General features: G+C 35.7%; 2 pseudogenes; both read right to left on the reverse strand.

Moving 5' to 3' along the window:
- Positions 1–10,002: 10,002 nt before the first annotated feature.
- On the reverse strand, positions 10,003–10,946 carry LOC101405798 (olfactory receptor 8H1-like; annotated as a pseudogene).
- A 6,868-nt stretch (positions 10,947–17,814) lies between these two features.
- On the reverse strand, positions 17,815–18,735 carry LOC101406068 (olfactory receptor 8I2-like; annotated as a pseudogene).
- Between the last annotated feature and the right edge of the window lie 1,000 nt (positions 18,736–19,735).

Here is a 19,735-nt window from a genome sequence, read left to right on the forward strand (position 1 = left end):
TTTTGGAAGGTTGTATGATTCTAAGAATTTATCCATTTCTTCCAGATGGTCCAATTTGTTGGCATATAGCTTTTCATAGTATTCTCTTATAATCTTGTGTCTCTCAGGTGTCCATTGTAATTTCTCCTCTTTCATTTCTGATTTTGCTTATTTGAGCCTTCTCTCTTTTTTTCTTGGTGAGTCTATCTAAAGGTTTTTCAATTTTGTTGATATTTTCAAAGAACCAGCTCTTGGTTTTATTAATTTTTTCTGTTTTTTTTCTCTATTTCATTTATTTCTGATCTGATTTTTATTATTTCTCTTCTTCTACTGATTTTGGGCTTTGTTTGTTCTTTTTCCAGTTCCTTTAGGTGCATTGTTAGATTGTTTATTTGAGATTTTTCTTGTTTGTTGAGATAGGCATATATTGCTATAAACTTCTCTCTTAGAACCGCTTTTGCTATATCTTGTAAGTTCTGGCATGTCATATTTTTGTTTTCATTTGTCTTCAGGTATTTTTTTTATTTCTCCTTTGATTTCTTTGTTGACCTAATCGTTGTTCAGTAGCATTTTGTTTAATCTCCACATATTTATGGCTTTTCTGATTTTCTTCCCATAGTTGATTTCTAGTTTCTTACCATTGTGGTCAGAAAAGATGCTTGGTATTATTTCAGTCTTCTTAGTTTTATGGAGACTTGTTTTGTGGACTAATATGTGATCAATCCTGGAGAATTTTCCATATGCATTTGAAAAGAATGTGTATTCTTAGGTTTCTGGTTGGAATGTTCTGCATATATCAACTAGGTCCATCTGTTCTAGTGTGTCATTTAAGGCCAATATTTCCTCACTGATCTTCTGTTTGGATGATCTATCTATTGGTGTAAGTGGAGTGTTAAAGTCCCCTACTGTTATTGTGTTTCTGTCTATTTCTCTTTTTATGTATGTTAATAATTGCTTTATCTATTTAGGTAATCCTACGTTGGGTGCATAGATATTTACAAATGTTATATCCTCTTGTTGAATTGTTCCTTTGATCATTATGTAATGCCCTTCTTTGCCTCTTTTTACAGTTATTGTTTTAAAGTCTATTTTGTCTGATATGAGTATTGCTACCCCAGCATTCTTTTCATTGCCAGTTGCATGGAGTATTTTTTCCATCCCTTCACTTTCAGTTTGTGAGTGTCTTTAGGTCTGAAGTGTGTGTCTTGTATGCAGCATATATATGGATGTTGTTTTTTTATCCAATCAGCCACCCTATGCCTTTTAATTGGAGCATTTAGTCCATTGACGTTTAAAGTAGTTTTTGATAACTATGTACTTACTGCTATTTTTAAATTTTTTTTCTCGGTGTTTTAGTAGTCCTTCTCTGTTCCTTTCTTCTTCTATTGCTTTCTTCCCTTGTGGTTTGATGACTTTCTTTAGTGTTATGTTTGGGCTCCTTTCTCTTAGTTTTTTGTGTATTTATTATAAGTTTCTGGTTTGTGATTACCAGGGGGTCCATATACAGTAACCTACATATATAGGAATCTATATTAAGTTGATGATCTCTTTAGTTTGACCTCTGTCTGAAAGCTCTATTCTTTAACTCCCCTCCGCCCACATTTTATGTTTTGGATGTCATATCTAACCTCTTTTTTGTGCATTTGCATCCATTACCCTCTTATCATGGAAATAGATAATTTTTCCTATTTGCGGTCTTCCCTGTTCCCCTTAAATAAGTCCCTTTAGCATTTCTTGAAGTACTGGTTTCTTGGTGACAAACTCCTTTAATTTTTGCTTGTTGGGAAACTTTTTATCTCTCCTTCCATTTTGAATGATAACCTTGCTGGGTAGAGTATTCTTGGCTGTTGGTTTTGTCCTTTTAGTACTTTAAATATATCATGCCACTCTCTTCTAGCCTGAAGGTTTCTGCTGAGAAGTCAGCTGATAGCCTTATTGGCCTTCCTTTCTATGTAACTTGTTGCCTTTCTCTTGCAGCTTTTAGGATTCTCTCTTTACCTTTAATTCTGGACATTTTAATTATGATGTGTCTTGGTGTAAGCCTCTTTGCATTTATCTTGTTTGGTGCTCTCTGTGCTTCCTGTACCTGGATGTCTGTTTCCTTCCTTAGGTTAGGGAAGTTTTCAGTTATTATTTCTTAAAATAGTTTCTCTGCCTCTTTCTCTCACTCTTGTCCTTCTGGGACACCTATAACACAGATGTTAGTCAGCTTGATGTTGTCCCAGGGGTCCCTTAGACTGTCCTCACTCTTTTTCATTCGTTTTTCTATTATCTGTTCAGCTTGGGTGATTTCTTCTAGCCTTTCATCCAGCTCGCATATCTGTTCTTCTGTATCCTCTACTCTGCTTTTGAGTCCCTCTAGTGAATTTTTCCATTCCAGTATTGTATTCTTCATTTCTCATTGGTTCCTTTTTGTATCTTCCATTTCTTTGTTGATGTTCTCACTGAGATCATCCATTCTTCTCCCAAGATCAGTGAGCATCCTTAACACTCTTTGTTTGAACTCTCTGTTGGGTAGGTTGCTCAATGTTCCAGGAGTGACCGCTATGTGGGCTATGTGAGGCCTTCTGTTGTGGTGGGGTTGCTCTTCCTGTAGGTGCCCAGGGAGGTTGAGCTATGCCCCTGACCAGTTGTTGTAATGCTCAGCTGTGTGTAGTTGTTGTGGGCCCTTCAGTCTCTTTATTGGGTGTGGGCTTTCCCAGCACAGTTGGCTGCAAGGTCTAATAGCTCATTCCTTTTGCCGTATTTCTATTAAGTGAGTAGGCCCCCAGAGTGGCAGGTTGTTAAGCTCAGGGGCTTACAATTGCTATAAGCCTTGGGTCTCTTGTCAGCTCTCTGAGGATTGCAGCTGTGTGGGGCTGGCCTCAGGCACAGGAGCACCCAGTTGTTTCAGGCTTTGGAAGGTCAGGCCAACCCCCTATGTGGCTCTTTGAGAGGCACAAGTCTTCTGCAGCTGCAAGCCCCACCGCCCACAGGTCCACACAGACAGTCAACACAGTCCTGCCCCATGAACACACCCCGACCTCCTGAAGTGGACCCAGTGTCTCCAAGGTGGGAGCCCCACACACTCCACCACTGCCCCACACTCTCCACCCGCTCCTTGCACACACCCTGCCCCACAGAGGTGGACCCAGTTGCCAGGATGTGGAGAATCCTGACAGCTCCCTTAGCTGGCTCACAAGTTGCCAGAGGGCTTGTTTTTGGGTGGGGCCAGTCCCTAGGGTGGGCTGCCTGCCCTGGCTGAGCTGGATTAAATCGGTGCTCTAGTGGGTGGGGCAGACCCTGGGCTAGCAGGCCACAGGGTGAACTCCAATGGCGTCTGCCAACATCTGTGTCAGCTCGCCCACACTGGGTCACAAAAATGGCCTCCGCCAATGACCCAGTCCCTGTAGAGGTCTCACCTCTCACTGAGATGCACTCAGAGCCTATCAGGTGTGTCTCTTTTCACCAAAGGGCTGTGCACCTTTCTTTCTGGTGATTTTAGGTTGCTTTCTGAAATGGGTGAGATTGTGTGTGGGCCCTTTAAGAGCTAGTTTAAATTTCTTTGTGAACCAGTTTTTCTTGGGGTACTCCCCAGTGTTTTAGTAGAAAGCAAAGTTAGATATTATGCCACTCATCTCGATTGTGCTGTGTCCAAAAAATGCCTATAGCAGGCACGCTCTCCCACTCAGGACCCTGCTCCTCCAGGGAGGGCTGCGTACGTTTGGGCTGCTCCTGGGTGGCCGTGAAGCTGGCAGCTTATGAAGGTGGTGTTTTCTCTCCAGAAGGGAATTTCTGCCTCTTCCACCTCAATTAGGATTGTCATTTGTTGCAGGAGTTCTTCTTATCCAGTTTTCAGTTCTCTCTCAATAATTTTTCCAAGAGTAGTTTTAAATTGGCTGTGTCCATGGGAGGAGGTTAGTTCAGAGTCCGCCTACACAACCATCTCAACTTCTCTATCTAATTCTTTTTTCTTTTATCTTTTCAGCTTGGGTGATTACCTCTAGTCTTTCACCCAGCTCTCTGATCTGTTCTTCCGTGTCATTTACTCTGCTATTGATTCTCTCTAGTGAATTTTTCATTTCCATTATTGTATTCTTCAGTTCTGACTGATTTGTTTTTATATTTTCCAATTCTTTGTTAAGTTCTCACGGTATTCATCTATTCTCCCAGAATTGGTGAGCATCCATATGATTATTAGTTTGTACTCTTTATCAGTTAGGTTGTTTACCTTTGTTTCATTTAGTTCTTTTTCCGAAGATTTGTCTTGTTTCCTTATTTGGAAAGTATTCCTTTGTCTCCTCATTTTGCCTATTTCTCTGTGCTTATATCTATGTTTTAGGTGGTTCAGCTACATCTTCCAATCTTGGAGAAGTAGCCTTATGTAAGGGATGCCTTATGAGGCCTAGCAATGTGCCTCCCTATTGTCACCAGTTCCAAATGTTCCAGGAGTCTCCCCTGTGTGGATTACATATGTCCTTCTGTTGTGGTGGAGTTGCTCTTACTGCAGGTGCACAGGTAGGCTAATCTGTCCCCCTGGCTGGCTGGTTGTAATGCTCAGTTGTGTGCAGCTGCTATGGTCCCTTCAGTCACTTTATTGGGTGGGGAGAACCCCAGCCCCAGTTGGCTGCAAGGTCTAAAAGCACATTCTTGCTGCAGTTTTTCTGTTGAGTGAGTAGGCCCCCACTGTGGCTTGTTGCTAGGCTCAGGGGCTTACAATTGCTGTAGGCCTCCAGCCTGCAAGGCTTTTGTCAGCTGTCTCAGTAGTGAAGCTGGGTGGGGTTTGCCCCAGGTGTGGCAGGGCACAACTGTTTCAGACATTGGAAGGTGGGGGCAGACCTCCTATATGGCTTAAGATTGCTCCCAGCCTTGAGATGCCATGAAGCCATGGCTAGAATGTGGCTTTTTCCTCTCCAGAGAGGTATTTCTGCCTCTTCCACTTCAGTTAGCACTGTCTCTTGTTGTAGGGGTTCTTTTTATCTGGTTTATGGTTCTCTCTTGGGGTAATTGTTCCAAGGGTAGTTGTAAATTTGTTGTGTCTGTGGCAGGAGGTGAGTTCAGAGTCCTGTTATGCCACCATCTTCCCAGCAATCCTATGTGCATCTTTCTTAGCTTTACACCTAAAGGACTTCAATCTCAGCTGTTAATGTAATTTTTGTTGTTGATGTTGCTGTTGTTGTTGTTCTTTTTATGTTTTTAAGGGCACACTTTAATCACCCACCTATGTGTGCACACACACACACTGAAGTAAATTTTAGTCAGCAGAATTATGTTTCAACAATTTTCCAGGCAAAAGAAGTATTATAACAGAAGGAAACACGGGTCTATACAAAGAAGTGAATAACACGAAAAATGCAAAAAAGAAGATAAATATAACTAATGCTGGATTTTTAATTTTAATTGCTTTAAAAAAATAAATGATTAAGTAAAACTTTGCTGATGCGTTATGGGTTTAAACCATACATAAAAGTAAACTTTATTACAAAAAAGCACAAAGAGTGGGACAGAAGAATTAGGTCTTTACTACTCTAAGGTTCTTAAATTAAAAGTTATGCTGTATGCTATTTTAGGTCTACTGTGATATACTAAACATGCATATTATAATTCCTACGGTCACTATTGAGAAGAGAGAAAACACATTACCAATATCAGAAATGAAAGAAAGGCTATCACATGGTTCCCACAAACATTAAAAGGGTAATACAATATTATAAACAACTTCTTTCTAATAATTTTGATAATTAAATTAAATGTACAACTGCTTAAAGATGTTCACATCAGAAGAAATGAGTGACCTGAATAGTCCTGAATCTATTAAATAAATTGATTTATTCCTTAAAAGACATCCCAAAAATTTGGGAATTGTTTTTCCAGTGTGAAAATCTCACCTTTCTCTGAGACTGGAATGTCCACAGAGAGTTAGATGAACCCTCTTCAATGACGCAGAAGAGGACAACATCTGGGAGATAACAGGTCAACAACATAGAAGAAACCTAGGTCCCAGGATTACTTTGTGAGAATGAGCCATCCACAAACCCTAGTCAGCTAAACTCTGCAAGATTATGACCAAGGATACTTTTTTCTTTGTTGAACCATTCTGTTTCTGAATCCCTTTGTTACACCAGGGTAACCTGTACCCTGAGCAATACACATTCTTTTACCAACACCATTCCATCTTCTGATAAATTGTTCTTTCTTTTACAGAATAATTCTTTCTGTAAATAGAACTGTACTTGTATGTTTGAAAGATTTAGCTAGTGTTGCCAAAATCACACTGTTGAAAGCAACATGCAGCTTTCAACAGCCCAGGATATTTTATTTAATGCTTTCTTTAATATAACAATGAATTACATTTTTAAAAATAATTAAAAATAATCTCTCTGTACCCCAGTTTCATCATCCGTGAAATTCAGCCTTCAGACACATTTATTGAGACAATGTTCTAGGTGCTGGGGATACAATTTTGAACAAAGTAAGCAAAAATCCTGTACTCATTGGGCATACATGGGGGGGGTAGACAAGAATAAAAAGCATGGGCTAAATATATAAAATGTTAGATGAAGATAATTGTTATGGAAAATAAAGCATGAAAGAGGGATAGGAATAGGCACAATTTAAATAAGGTGGTACGGATGTTCTTATTAAGAGAAGACTAAGGAAAAAGCATGCAGTTATGTACAAAAAGGAAGTTTCAGGATGAAGAAGAGAAAATGCAAACATTCCAGGCAGTATCAGGATTAACTTGTACAGGAAGAGTTAGGAGGTCATGTGTCAAAACAAAGTGAGTGTGATGAAAAGAACAATAAGGAATGAAGCCATACAGGTGAGGAATGGGGACATGGTCCCTTTGGATCAGTGTGCTCTTGTAAACAGTTTGGTTTTTACTCTGATGAGAAGGCTTTTAGAATTTTTGAAGAAAGTGATATGATCCAACTCACTGTTTAACAGAGTCACTGTGGCTCTTACGTTGAGATTAAATTCAAGAAAGATAAGGCCAAAACAGAAAGACAAGCTGGGAGGCTGCAGCAATAATTCTGAGACTGAGATGATGGTTTCTTGGGCCAGGGTAGTAGCAGAGAGAGTGTTGAGAAGTAGTTAGATTCCAAATATATTCTGTATGTAGAGTCAAGATATTATGCTAGTGGATTGGATATGAGGTGTATGAGATAAAGAGAAAATTCCAGAATCATTCTTAAGTCTTTGCCTGAACAAGCAGAAAGATGGCTTTCCATTACATGAGATTAGATGTAGATATTGTTAGTACCTACCTGAAAGTTATCTTGTATAGATAAACTATGTTAATTATAAATCTAAAGCCCTTTGAATATTGTCTGGCATATGGTAAGTGCTCAGCAAAATAAGTTATTACCATTATATCTAGCAATTATTTGGAAGCAAAGACAGCTGTTCATATTTTTGGCATGCTCTGTTGTTGTCTTATTTTCTTTATTGTATTTATATTAAATAGCATTTTAGTATGGCACCATAAATAAGAAGATTATGTCTTATATTACTTCAGACTATGTCTTACATAAAATATGACATGCACTAATATAGCAAGGAAATTACAGGGCAAATGCAAATAGTCTAAATCTTTCATATTCCCCATGGATTATGTTACTTGTATGTAATAACATTATATACAGGCTTTCTAAACTATGTTATAAAGAGTATAGGGTAGTCTTTATTTAATTAGAATTTAATTTAATTAGCATTTCAGCATTTCCTCAACTTGAGTGTTGTCTCCAAAATCATAGAATCTGTTGACCATTTTTGCCAACACAAATCAACAGGATAAAAATTTTCTAATTATAGAAATAGATATGAATGAAAACAAGGTGAAAACTTAGTTTATAAAAAAGACCAGGAAAATGAAAAGAGCCCATAAATATATGATGACGTAATGCTTATACAAGATAAGAGGCAAGCCAAAAAAGCATATTATTAAACAATAAATGTTTATCAAATACTTATCAAAAACAAATAGCAATAGCTGTAAGTATAGAGTCTGGACAATAATGGATATCAAAGCAAAAATAAATCATAGCTTAAATGGCATTGATACATAAGGAAATTTTTAAAATAAATTAAAGAGAGGAAAATAGTGCATATTTTAAAAATTGAATGTTAGTGGACAGTTTTTAGTAAGAATTTTAAAAACTTTTCTTTTTTTTTTATAATTTTATTTATTTATTTTTCCCCCCAAAGCCCCAGTAGATAGTTGTATGTCATAGCTGCACATCCTTCTAGTTGCTGTATGTGGGACATGGCCATGTGCTTCGGTGCGCTCCCGGGATCTGAACCCAGGCCACCAGCAGCAGAGCGTGCATGCTTAACCGCTAAGCCACGGGGCCAGCCCAAGAATTTTAAAAACATTTAACTCCTAAAAGAGGGCTTGCAATTCATTTTAAACATTTTAAAAATATTTAGGAAAATAATAAAATATAATTTACAAAGAAAACAATACGAATTTCAAAAAAATAAAAATTTTATGGTCATTAGTTCTTGAATGAAAACAATCTATTTAGTTATAAAAGTTTAAAGAATAAAATCAAATACTTGGAAAATAGAGAAATACATTCTTAAATAACCTTTAAATAGTAGAGAAAATTAAAACTGCAATTCTAGATTAAGTAGAGAAAAAATTTAAAAATAAAGGAAATTTTAGCTCTCTGACCACAGTTTAGAGGTTGCCACAAAATCGGAATTCATTGTTAATTCTTAGCTTTACCACTTGTCTCGGTTAAAAATTTTAAAACAAATGAGTCAAGCACCTAATTCAAGAATTTATTTTTAATGACCATAACAAACCTATAGAAATTGGGAGAAAGGCAATGATTTTTTAAAATATGCAGAATTTCCACACAGAAACAATTTACTGATGCTTGTTGACACATCACAGAAAGGCACGGTTTTAAGATGTTTAGCAAATAACCACCAAAGAGGTATCACTGCATGAGATTTTTAACTTGAGTAGTTTACAACATTTCAGGTTCAAAGCATTGCAAGAGGAGAGTCTTGATTTTTTCCGTGTACCAAGAACATGTCCATCTCACAGGTTTCAATGACAGATATTATCAAAGGGTAAACTTGTAAGTGTATACAGAAAGCTGCAAAAATATACACAGAAAACAACAGGAATTTTTCTTATATGTGTAATATATGCACATAAGTTCATAACTATCTAGAACACATACAAAATTAACAATTGTTACAGTATTTTTTCCCTAATTTTTTCAATACTACCCAAATTTTCTCCAATGTTAATATACACCATTCTAAATCCAAAATGTGAGGTGCTGTTTTTCCTTAGCTGTTTGTGTATTTGTCAATTAAATTAACCAAAAGGAATTAATAGAACGCAAGTGAATATTCTTTAAGAAAAAGCCACTGTGCATTAAAAATATTGCAGGAATGGAAGTCTTCTAATGAAAATGGCCAGCATTCATTAGTACTGCCTTAGATGCTTTACATCCACCATCTGATTTAACCTTTATAATAACTCTATTGACCTGGAGTTATTATTTATCTTGTGCACTTGAGTAAACTGAGGCTTACAGTTTCAGCGACTTATTAAGAGTTCTACAGCTAAAAGGGTAGCAGATCTAGAAACTAAATCCTGGAATGTTTGATGCCAAAGAAAGTACTTGTAATCACTCTTCTGTATCTCTCCTCTATACAATAAATAAATGATCTCATTGTGCCCAAAGTGGAGCTCTTTTTCATAATAAAATTCTCTGATGTTGGAGTATGCATGGCAATTTGTATGATATAGTTTAAAAGATGACAACTTTTTGTACATCAATTGCTCTTCAAAACACGTATATTTAGACCATAGGTTTAATATATATTTCAGGGTTTCTAAATACAATATGAATTTCTAAAGACATATTCCTGGAAATGTCCAAGATCATATCTGGTTAAGTAAAGTATGGTTCAGCAGAAATACAAACAAATTAAAGAATTCAACTGTTTTTGGAAAGACACCAGAAAATACCCTGTAGGGAAGGAAGAAAAAATGAGCTTAAACGTTTAGCATCACTGTTATTTTAATTGCCTGGAGACCTCTCTCTTCTGCATGACTCTAATGAGAGTGTTTTTCACTTCTTTATTCCTAATTGTATAAATGAATGGATTCATCATGGAGATCACAATAGTATAAAAAACAGAAGCCACTTGTTCCTTTCCCAATGGGTAGGATTTGCTCAGTTTTAAATAAGTAAAAATCATAGTGCCATAGAAGATGGTGACTCCCAGGAAATGAGAGGCACAAGTGGAGAAGGATTTTTGCTTTCCTGAAGTTGAAGTAATTTTCAGGATACTAGACACAATGGACAAATAAAACACAGATATTATAAGAGACATCATTAAGGTGGAGCCAGTGACAATGAATGTCATGAATTCCATGTCATATGTGTCAGTTCAGGACTGGGCTAAAATTGGTGATGTGTCATAGAAAAAGCCATTGATTACATTGGAGTTGCAGAAATTCAATCTGCTCATGCAAAGTATATTGACAAAGTAGTCTGTAAAGCCAATCAAATAGTACCCAAAGATGAGGGAGCTGCAGAGTCTTGTAGACATAACAACTGGGTAGTGTAGAGGGTTGCAGATAGCTATGTAGTGATCATAGGCCATTGAGGAGAGAGGAAATATTCAGTGGCACCCAAGGAGGCAAAACAGTACATCTGGGTGAAGCAGCTCATGGATGAAATATACCTGGTGGAAGTCACTAAGTTCTCTAAGGTTTTAGGTGTGGTGACTGTTAAGTAACTGAGATTGAGAAATGATGGGTTGACAGAGGAAAAAATACATGGGTGTGTGTAGCTGGAAATCCAGGTGGATTATCAGTATCATCCCACATTCCTCAGTACAGTAATCAGGTGTATCAGGAGAAATAACATAAAGAGGAACAGCTGGATCTCTTCAGAATCTGTCAATCCCATAAGGATGAAATCAGGCACATCTGTATTATTCCTTCTATCCATTGTGTTCAACTGCTTTAAACTGTTGAGAAATCAAAGTTGATACTTAGCAGGAATTACTTCAAAAGATTTATATTTATATGAATGACCTGGAATATTTATATAAGTTCAGCATTTTTAGAAATTGATAATAATGAGTGGTTTACAGAATATGATGGGAAAATTGAATTTGATTCAATTTTTTCTATATTCAACCACATATAGAAATAACAAGTATTTGCAGATGACATGATTTTATATATAGAAAACCCTAAAGAATCCACCAGAAAACTTTTAGAAGTAATAAACGAATATGGTAAAGTTGCAGGATACAAAATCAACATACAAAAATCAGTTGCATTTCTGTACACTAACAACGAAGTAGCAGAAAGAGAAATTAAGAATACCATCCCATTTACAATTGCAACAAAAAGAATAAAATACCCAGGAATAAACTTAACCAAAGAGGTGAAAGATCTGTACACCGAAAACTATAAAACATTTCTGAAAGAAATTGAAGAAGACACAAAGAAATGAAAAGATATTCCGTGCTCTTGGATTGGAAGAATTAACGTAGTTAAGATGTCCATACTTCCTAAAGCCATCTATAGATTCAATTCAATCCCTATCAATGTTCCAACAACATTTTTCATAGAAATAGAACAAAGAATCCTAAAATTTATATGGAACAACAAAAGACCCCGAATAGCTAAAGGAATCCTGAGAAAAAAGAACAAAGCTGGAGGTATCACACTCCCTGATTTCAAAATATACTACAAAGCTATAGTAACCAAAACAGCATGGTACTGGCACAAAAACAGACACACAGATCAATGGAATAGAATCGAAAGCCCAGAAATAAACCCACACATCTATGGACAGCTAAACTTTGACAAAGGAGCCAAGAACATACAATGGAGAAAAGAAAGTCTCTTCAACAAATGGTGTTGGGGAAACTGGATAGCCACATGCAAAAAAATGAAAGTAGACCCTTACCTTACACCATACACAAAAATTACTCCAAATGGATTAAAGACTTGAATATAAGACCTGAAACTTCCTATATATATTTTTTCTCTCTCTCCTAGATTATTCTAGCTATTGTTTTTCTTTCTTCCTTTCCTTCTTCCTTTCCTTCCTCCCTCTCTTCCTCCATCCCTTCATTTCTTTTTCTTTCTTTCTTTCTTTCTTTCTTTCTTTCTTTCTTTCTTTCTTTCTTTCTTTCTTTCTTTCTTTCTTTCTTTCTTTCTTTCTTTCTTTCTTTCTTTCTTTCTTTCTCTCCTTCTCTTTCCTTCCTTCCTTCCTTCCTTCCTTCCTTCCTTCCTTCCTCCCTCCCTCCCTCCCTCCCTCCCTTCTTTCTTTCTTTCTTTCTTTCTTTCTTTCTTTCTTTCTTTCTTTCTTTCTTTGCTTCTTTGACTCATGAAAGAATGGCTCTTTTTCTTTTTGGAATAAATGCAGTTCTATATTTTCCTTGCTTTCTGATTTATTAATTGTTATCTAAATTTCATCATTTTATTTCCCTTACTTTATTAGGTTTGTGAGGGAGGAAAAATAAAAATTTTTCCTCTACTCTTCCAGGTTCTTTGCTGAGACCCCCTTGTGATAAAAGGCAGATTAACTGGAGAAAAACAAACAGAAGTTTAATAGCATGTATGCCCTCCTGTATACATGGGAGACACCCAGGAAAACTGAGTAACTCCCCAAAATGACCCAAGCCACCACCTTAAATATCATCTCCACCTGAAGACAAAAGAAGATGATGGGGGAATGGGGGCCAGTTATGGGAGGTCACCAGGTAAAGCACAGGAAACCAGGGCATAGTCTTTATGCAGATTCAAGTCCATGTCTTCTCCACTGATAGGAGTTGCTAGACATTTGGTCATCCTCCTCTTCCTGGTACTGAGGGGGAGATGGCCTTACAAATGGAGATTTCCCTTATCAATGTCACTTATAAAATGGTAACTTCTACTAGGTTCTCAGAGCTTCTCCTGTGTCTATTGTTTCTTAAAAATAATGAGCTCAAGATAATCCTTACACCAAAGAGGCATATTTTGGGGTGGCAAATTCTGCTTCCCTTCAGGTTGAAGTCATCGTTTTCTTCTCTAGCACCTAGTAATAAATGTTTGTTTTATTTACTTTCTGTTACCTGTTTAATAATACAGGAATTTAATATTTCCATTATTTGAGTGTTGCTTTACTTTTAATTTATGTGTAGTTGTATTAATTATTCTTATTGTGGCACATTATATAGATAATCTAAAGTTAATTTTTTAATTTCCTATTTGATTAAAAATAATTTAAGGTTATTTTTAAATGTTTTTAATGTTCAAACTAACATTATTTTTTATCTTTTCAATATTACTTTTAAATTATATTGCATAGTAGTCATAAAATGTGACCCCTTTAAGTTAAATTTTATAAATTTATGGATTAATTGTAATCAACTAATATAAACAATTCATAGATGCTATGAAAGAAAGATTCAAATGTTGATAATCAAGTTTGGCCTTATCAGTTATAGTATTTATAGATTATAAATTCTCAGCAGGAGGAAACAGAAAAAAGTACAAAAATTACTACTACAACAAGTTAGAAGATGAAAAGTACTATAAGAAAAGATATAAAATGTAAACCAGTATAGGAGATTGGGTGTTATGGAACCAGGCTCATTTTGCCTGCTGAACAGTATGCCAATCACTAAGATGACCAGTTTTGCAGCAGAGAAAGTGTGTATTCAAGAGGCAGCCAAGTGAGGACATGGGAGAACAAGTCTCAAATCCACCTCCCCAAAAATGAGGATTAAAGAGATTTATGGGATAAAGGGGCAGCGTGGTCTGAAGTGTGGGGATAGACGATTGGAGGTAAGGGGAAGTGAGATAATTGGTTATCTGCACAAGCCCAGTCAAACTTCATGGCTCTTCGTAGGATGCATGTTCACAAAATGGTGGTATTAACATGATCTGAGGGTGGAGTTTTTGGTCCCCTAACAATAAAAGATCATCTATTGGAAATTCACACAGACCAAGTTGATGAGTTATTGGTCTAAACTGGCCTGAACTGGACAAGGAGTTGACTCTCAGTTCCTGAAAAACAACTGAAGCAGCTGTTACCATGGTAACCCAAGTGTGTCAGACACGTTATCTATAAGGAACCTGGTGGGAGTCTGAAAATACATTGCTTATCTATATGACTTTTAAGAATAATCATAAATGACTATTTGACTACCAGTTTCAGGGGGTTCTGGAATAGGGCCATGAGGAAGAAATCAGAAATAGTATGGTCAAGGTACTATAGTTTTTTTAAAAGGCATTTTTCTTTCTTATTTGTTCCTTTTAGCTACTTTTAGACACCTTCTCTACTCATCCTCCCATCTCCATATTTTGAACAGCAAATATCCTGTGCAAAATCCTAACTTACTCTACACTAATTTCTCTAATTATCAGATAATGATCTGGAATTCATTTCTTTTTGTGTTTTTGCAGTTTTGATGAAAATTTATTTGGAGAGTGGGAAACCACTAGATTTTTAGGAATTCATTTCTGAATGGGCCTCTAATCTTTGTATATAGGCATAAGAGTGAGTCTGACTCTACATGATATCGAAAAGTCAATTTCATTCAGTTTATTTTATTTTCATTGAATAATTTTTCTGCAGGAATTCCTGCAATACTTCTTGAAATAAAACAAGTTAAGAAAAATAACCTTTTAAAAAAAATTTTGATAGAAAAGGTATCTTAAAGTTGGTGAAATAGAACATAAATTCAAGGACTACTAATGGTTCACAGGAACATTACAAAGGCACCACAGATCAACAGACCATAAAATAACTCAGTGTCATTAGTTTGGAGCCCAATGCACTGAATATATTTTAAAGTGAATGTCTTGTTACAGTGTAATAATAAAAGAAGATGTCTGACAAATTTCACATACTGTGATCACTTCTAGGACATAGCTCTAAATTTTATCAAGTTGATCATCTGGATCTGTTAAGAGTTCTGAGAGAGTCCATTAGAAAGAAAGAAGAGAAGACAAAGGTATGCATGGCCCATTCTGGAAAGATATGTATCACAGAGTCTAGAGGGAAGGTAGAGAAAGAGCAGCTAGAAGAGAGAATGATGGGAGGTATGGTATGCCAGGGACAAATATGAAGAGCATATTGAAAAATATATACGGACATTTAATCATAACTTCAGACAAATAAAACATATTACTACTTCTTATGATGAGCAAGAAAAGTGTGGCACATTTTTGTTCCTGGAGAGAGACCAGCAAGAAAACATAAATAACTTAAAAAGAACAATTAGATACATAATTTTATTAATACTAAATAAATATTAATTTTTGAAATTATCTATAGAAGTATACATATTCAACACAAGTGAAAATAAAAATAATACAATTAGAACAAGTGTAAATATAAATAAGGTACAGAAGCCATGATGTTTCACACAATTATAGAAAATTGAGCATTGTATTTAGAATACATAAATGAAAATCCTTGGTAGAAAAAGAAAAAGAAGTGAAATAAAATCAGTTTAATGGCTGTCATGATGATGAGAAATCTTCAGAGCAACCAGTCTGAATCAGACACTGGGCTTAGAAGGAAAAAAATCTCATGAAGGCTTAATAAAAGGGAATAAGTGAAGAGATAGATAGTAGCCTCAATATGTCCCTAAAATAAAGCATAGTATGTTTCATAAGTTGTCACTTATAATACTTTATAATGTAAAATATTACATTCTAAAATGAAGTTTGCAAGATCCAGACCCCAGTAATATAGATTAGAGAAGAAAATTAAAAATCCATAGACCAAGTATATACATTTGCACACACAGATCTCTTCACATGAGTTACCTTCAGCCACTCCCAAGCCTGAAGACTGATTCTCTTTATAGGAGGTTTGTTTGTGATGTATGACATATGAGAATGCCTAATCAGTTGAGTCCAGTTATTTAAAATCATATATATAAAGTATAATTCTTTGCATACTTATTTCCATATCCTAATCATTCAGGAAAAAATCATTTGTAAAAGAATATATCTGTTAATTACTATGCCATTTCTAATATATAAGTAAGAAATGTTTTGGAAAGAATTTTGGAATTTTCAACTAAACTAATATACCTTTTTTGTTGATGTCATAACAGTTTATAACATCGTGAACTTTTAGTTGTACATTATTGTTTGTCAGTCACCATATAAATGCCTCCCTTCACTTCTTGTGCCCAACTCCCAATCCCCTTGCCCCTGGTAAACACCAAACTGTTCTCTCTGTCTGTATGTTAGTTTATCTTCCACATATGAGTGAAATCATACAGTGTTTGTCTTTCTCTGTCTGGCTTATTTAGCTTAACATAATACCCTCCAGGTCCAGCCATGTTGTTGCAAATGGGATGATTTTGTCTTTTTTATGGAGTAGAATTCCATTGTATATATATACCACATCTTTATCCAATCATCATAAACTAATATTTTTTAATGCCAGTATGCACACAATTGTCCAAATACCAAAGAAAGATACAAACATGCGCAAGGTAGAATCCTTGATCTTAATGAATTCATTACTGTGCTTCCACAAGCAAACAAAAAGCAAAGAAAATGTTTTCTTACGTATTTTGTATGTAATATATTTGCTAGATGTTGTGGAGAGCACAAATATGAATAAATAAACTCCTCACAAGGAGCTTACAATCTTGTTGGAGAAAGAGAAATATTATAAACACACATTTTCTTTTAAGAGAACCTCACCAAATTAGTCTTCAGTTCCTTTCAACACACATTTTACATGTGGTTGCCTAACTCCTTTGAATTCTGCTCAATGATTCATGCACAGTAAAGGCTGTACTGAGGAGTAGATACATCTTTACCAGTGGTCATTTTGTAACAAAGCCTAGGAGAGTTTATTGAATGGAGTTTACCTTAATGTCTCTTTTTAAGGAAAAATAAAACAAAAACCCAGTTTCCCCTTTTAATACTGTAGACTTAATAAAGTCTTTCTGCTTGATTTGGAGAAATGAGAATCTCTATATACACCTTCAAAATGTTTCAGGAATTAAACTACAGGTAGTGCTTCATTTACCTACACACACACACACACGCCCCCAAACACAAACACATACACATTTAAAATTTTTTGAGATCTTTGAATTTAGGGAGGCACATTATGGTTATTTAGAAATTGAACTGCTGATTTTGATGGAGAACATATTCTACTTTATAAATATATCACAATACATCATCAAAGATCACATTTCACAGATAAATGATCAAAATTTTAACTGTTATGGCAAAATGAATCCACATTATTGAGAGTTCTCCATATTACCTCAGTTCTGTTGCCATCATTAGAGTTTGCATGTCACTGAAATGACCTCAGTCCACCCTCCACCCTGTGGCTTATATTTCTTTTGTTAATTCTGTACTCTTTCCTTTGCTCTCAGTCTATCAACTATCATTACTTCTTGTTAATAACACTTAAGAGTTACCATCTCTTAATCTACTAATTTTCTACTCTCAATTTTTTGATGGCTGAGAAAACAGGATGTCAAACCATATGAAAAGTCAATTTAATAATTGTTTAAGATGCTTCAGTGTGATGGTATACTCACACACAGACGTTCAGGGTGGATTCAGTCACTGGTCAGACTCTTCTTTACTTACTTGTGCGTGTCTACATCTGAATAATTTATGTACTGAACTAAACTTCTAATATGATGATTCAGTAGTCCATATAAACAAATAAAGTAATAATTCACCTCCCAAATTTCAAGACTCTATGTTATCATTTAGTTTTGTGTTATGCCTTTTGAGGTTACTCTACTATTTTCTTGATTGTTGGAGCAATTGAATGCCTGAAACCATCCAGGTTTGTTTTCATTGTAACATTCATAGATTCAACATGGAAAAGGTTTTCTGTGTATGACTCTCAGGAGAGCACTTTTTACATCTTTTTTCCTCAGACTAAAGACTAGTGGATTCAGCATTGGAATGACAATGGTATAGAATACAGATGCCATCTGTGCCTGAGTCAGGTGTTATCAGGCTGCAAATATGTGAAAATCACGGACACATAGAAGATAGTTACACCCATGAGGTGGAACACGCAGGTGGAAAGGCCTTCTGCCTCCTGCAGACTGGATCCTCAGGGTGGCTGAGATGATGGCAGTGTAAGTGACAGTGATGATGAGGAGAGAACTAAGAAGAGTGAACTCAGCCAGAAGAAAGAGCACCATTTCTGTGCTGGGTGTGTCTACAGGGGACAGGGCCAAAAGAGCTGTGGTGTCACAGGAAAAATGATTGATGCTGGAATCACAGAGTGACAAACTGCTTATCACACAGATGGATATCAGAGAATTTGTGAAGCATATGATATATGGCATTACTCCCAGCCAGTTACACACTTTCTGGGACATAACCATAGAATACAATAGGAGATTGCACATTGCTACATAGTGGTCACAGGCTGTTGACCCTAGAAGAAAACACTGGCTGTACAACAAACCCACAAAAAAGTACATTTGAACAAAGCAGCTGACAAAGGAGATGATTTTCTGTTTGAATTGGAAATTTACCAGTGCCTTGGGTTACAGTACAGGAATAAAATATGTCAACAATGCTAAATGACTAAGAAAAAAAGTACATAGTGTCTGGGCCTGAGAGTCAATTTTGATTAATACAATTAGTCCAGGTTTCACCAAAACAGTGAACAGATAAATAAAGCGAGACATTAAGAAAAGGCTGACTTGTAGCTCAGGGTGATTGGTAAATCCAGAGAGGATGAAGAGAGCCACCTCAGTGAAATTGTTCTCAGCCATTTTTATCAACTCAGGCCTTGACTTACTTGGATAACAATAACAAAAGTTAGAGAAGGATTCACATCTAAAGAGCTAATACTCAAAGTTGACTTAGCCCCCAATAATGAGATAGCAACAGATAGAAAGCAAATATTCAAGTTAATTTTGAACTTATGCATGATTTTCATTGCTTTTATAGAACTTAGACACTAATAAACAAATTCATAGTTCACAATTGTGTGGAGTTGATAGCACTCTAAAAGATATCTATCTGGAATGATTTTTGAATAGATCCCTCCTGAGATATAATCTACACCAGTCTATCATTGGGCCCAAAATCATATACTTAGAAATTTATCTACTGGAATTAATTATATGATACACTTAGAAAATATAAAGATAATTTAGGAAAAGAGGTTCTATAATTTGTGAATTTAATGATACGTTTGTGTGGCAGTCTTAGTTTTTCAACACCTGACAGCTACTTTGCAGGGTTGTTTTAGGAACTTAATAAGATCTTAGATGGACACAGATAATAGCTCCTTGGACTCAATAAAGCTTTGCTAAATTTTGTAGGAAAAAAAATATATATGTGCATATATATATATATATAGAGAGAGAGAGAGAGAGGCAGAGAGACAGAGAGAGAGAAAAATATCCTGCTTACTTTACATGTTAATGCTAAAATTCTTTACACTTTTGTTTTCTATCACATATCCTTTCCTTCTATTGGTGAGCTAAGACCAAATGAGGAACTTAATCTATGACACAGTCAAATTGTTTTCTGTGTGTAGTTAGTGAACATGTTTGTTTCCCATAAAAAATGCACAGTTATCTACGACATCAGGCGATATAGCCAATTCATTGGAAAGCAGTAGTTTTCAAGTCAATGATAAAAAGGATACAAACAGTAAAATGAATGATTTATTATATTTAAATTAAAGAATTAAAAAATAAGGTGATCTCACTAGAAATTAGAGAACTTATTTGCTTAATTCAATTGACATAAGTATGTGATAAA

This window comes from Ceratotherium simum, chromosome 1 (assembly GCF_057802395.1).
Source record: "Ceratotherium simum simum isolate JZ-2026a chromosome 1, ASM5780239v1, whole genome shotgun sequence".
NCBI classification, from domain to species: domain Eukaryota; kingdom Metazoa; phylum Chordata; class Mammalia; order Perissodactyla; family Rhinocerotidae; genus Ceratotherium; species Ceratotherium simum.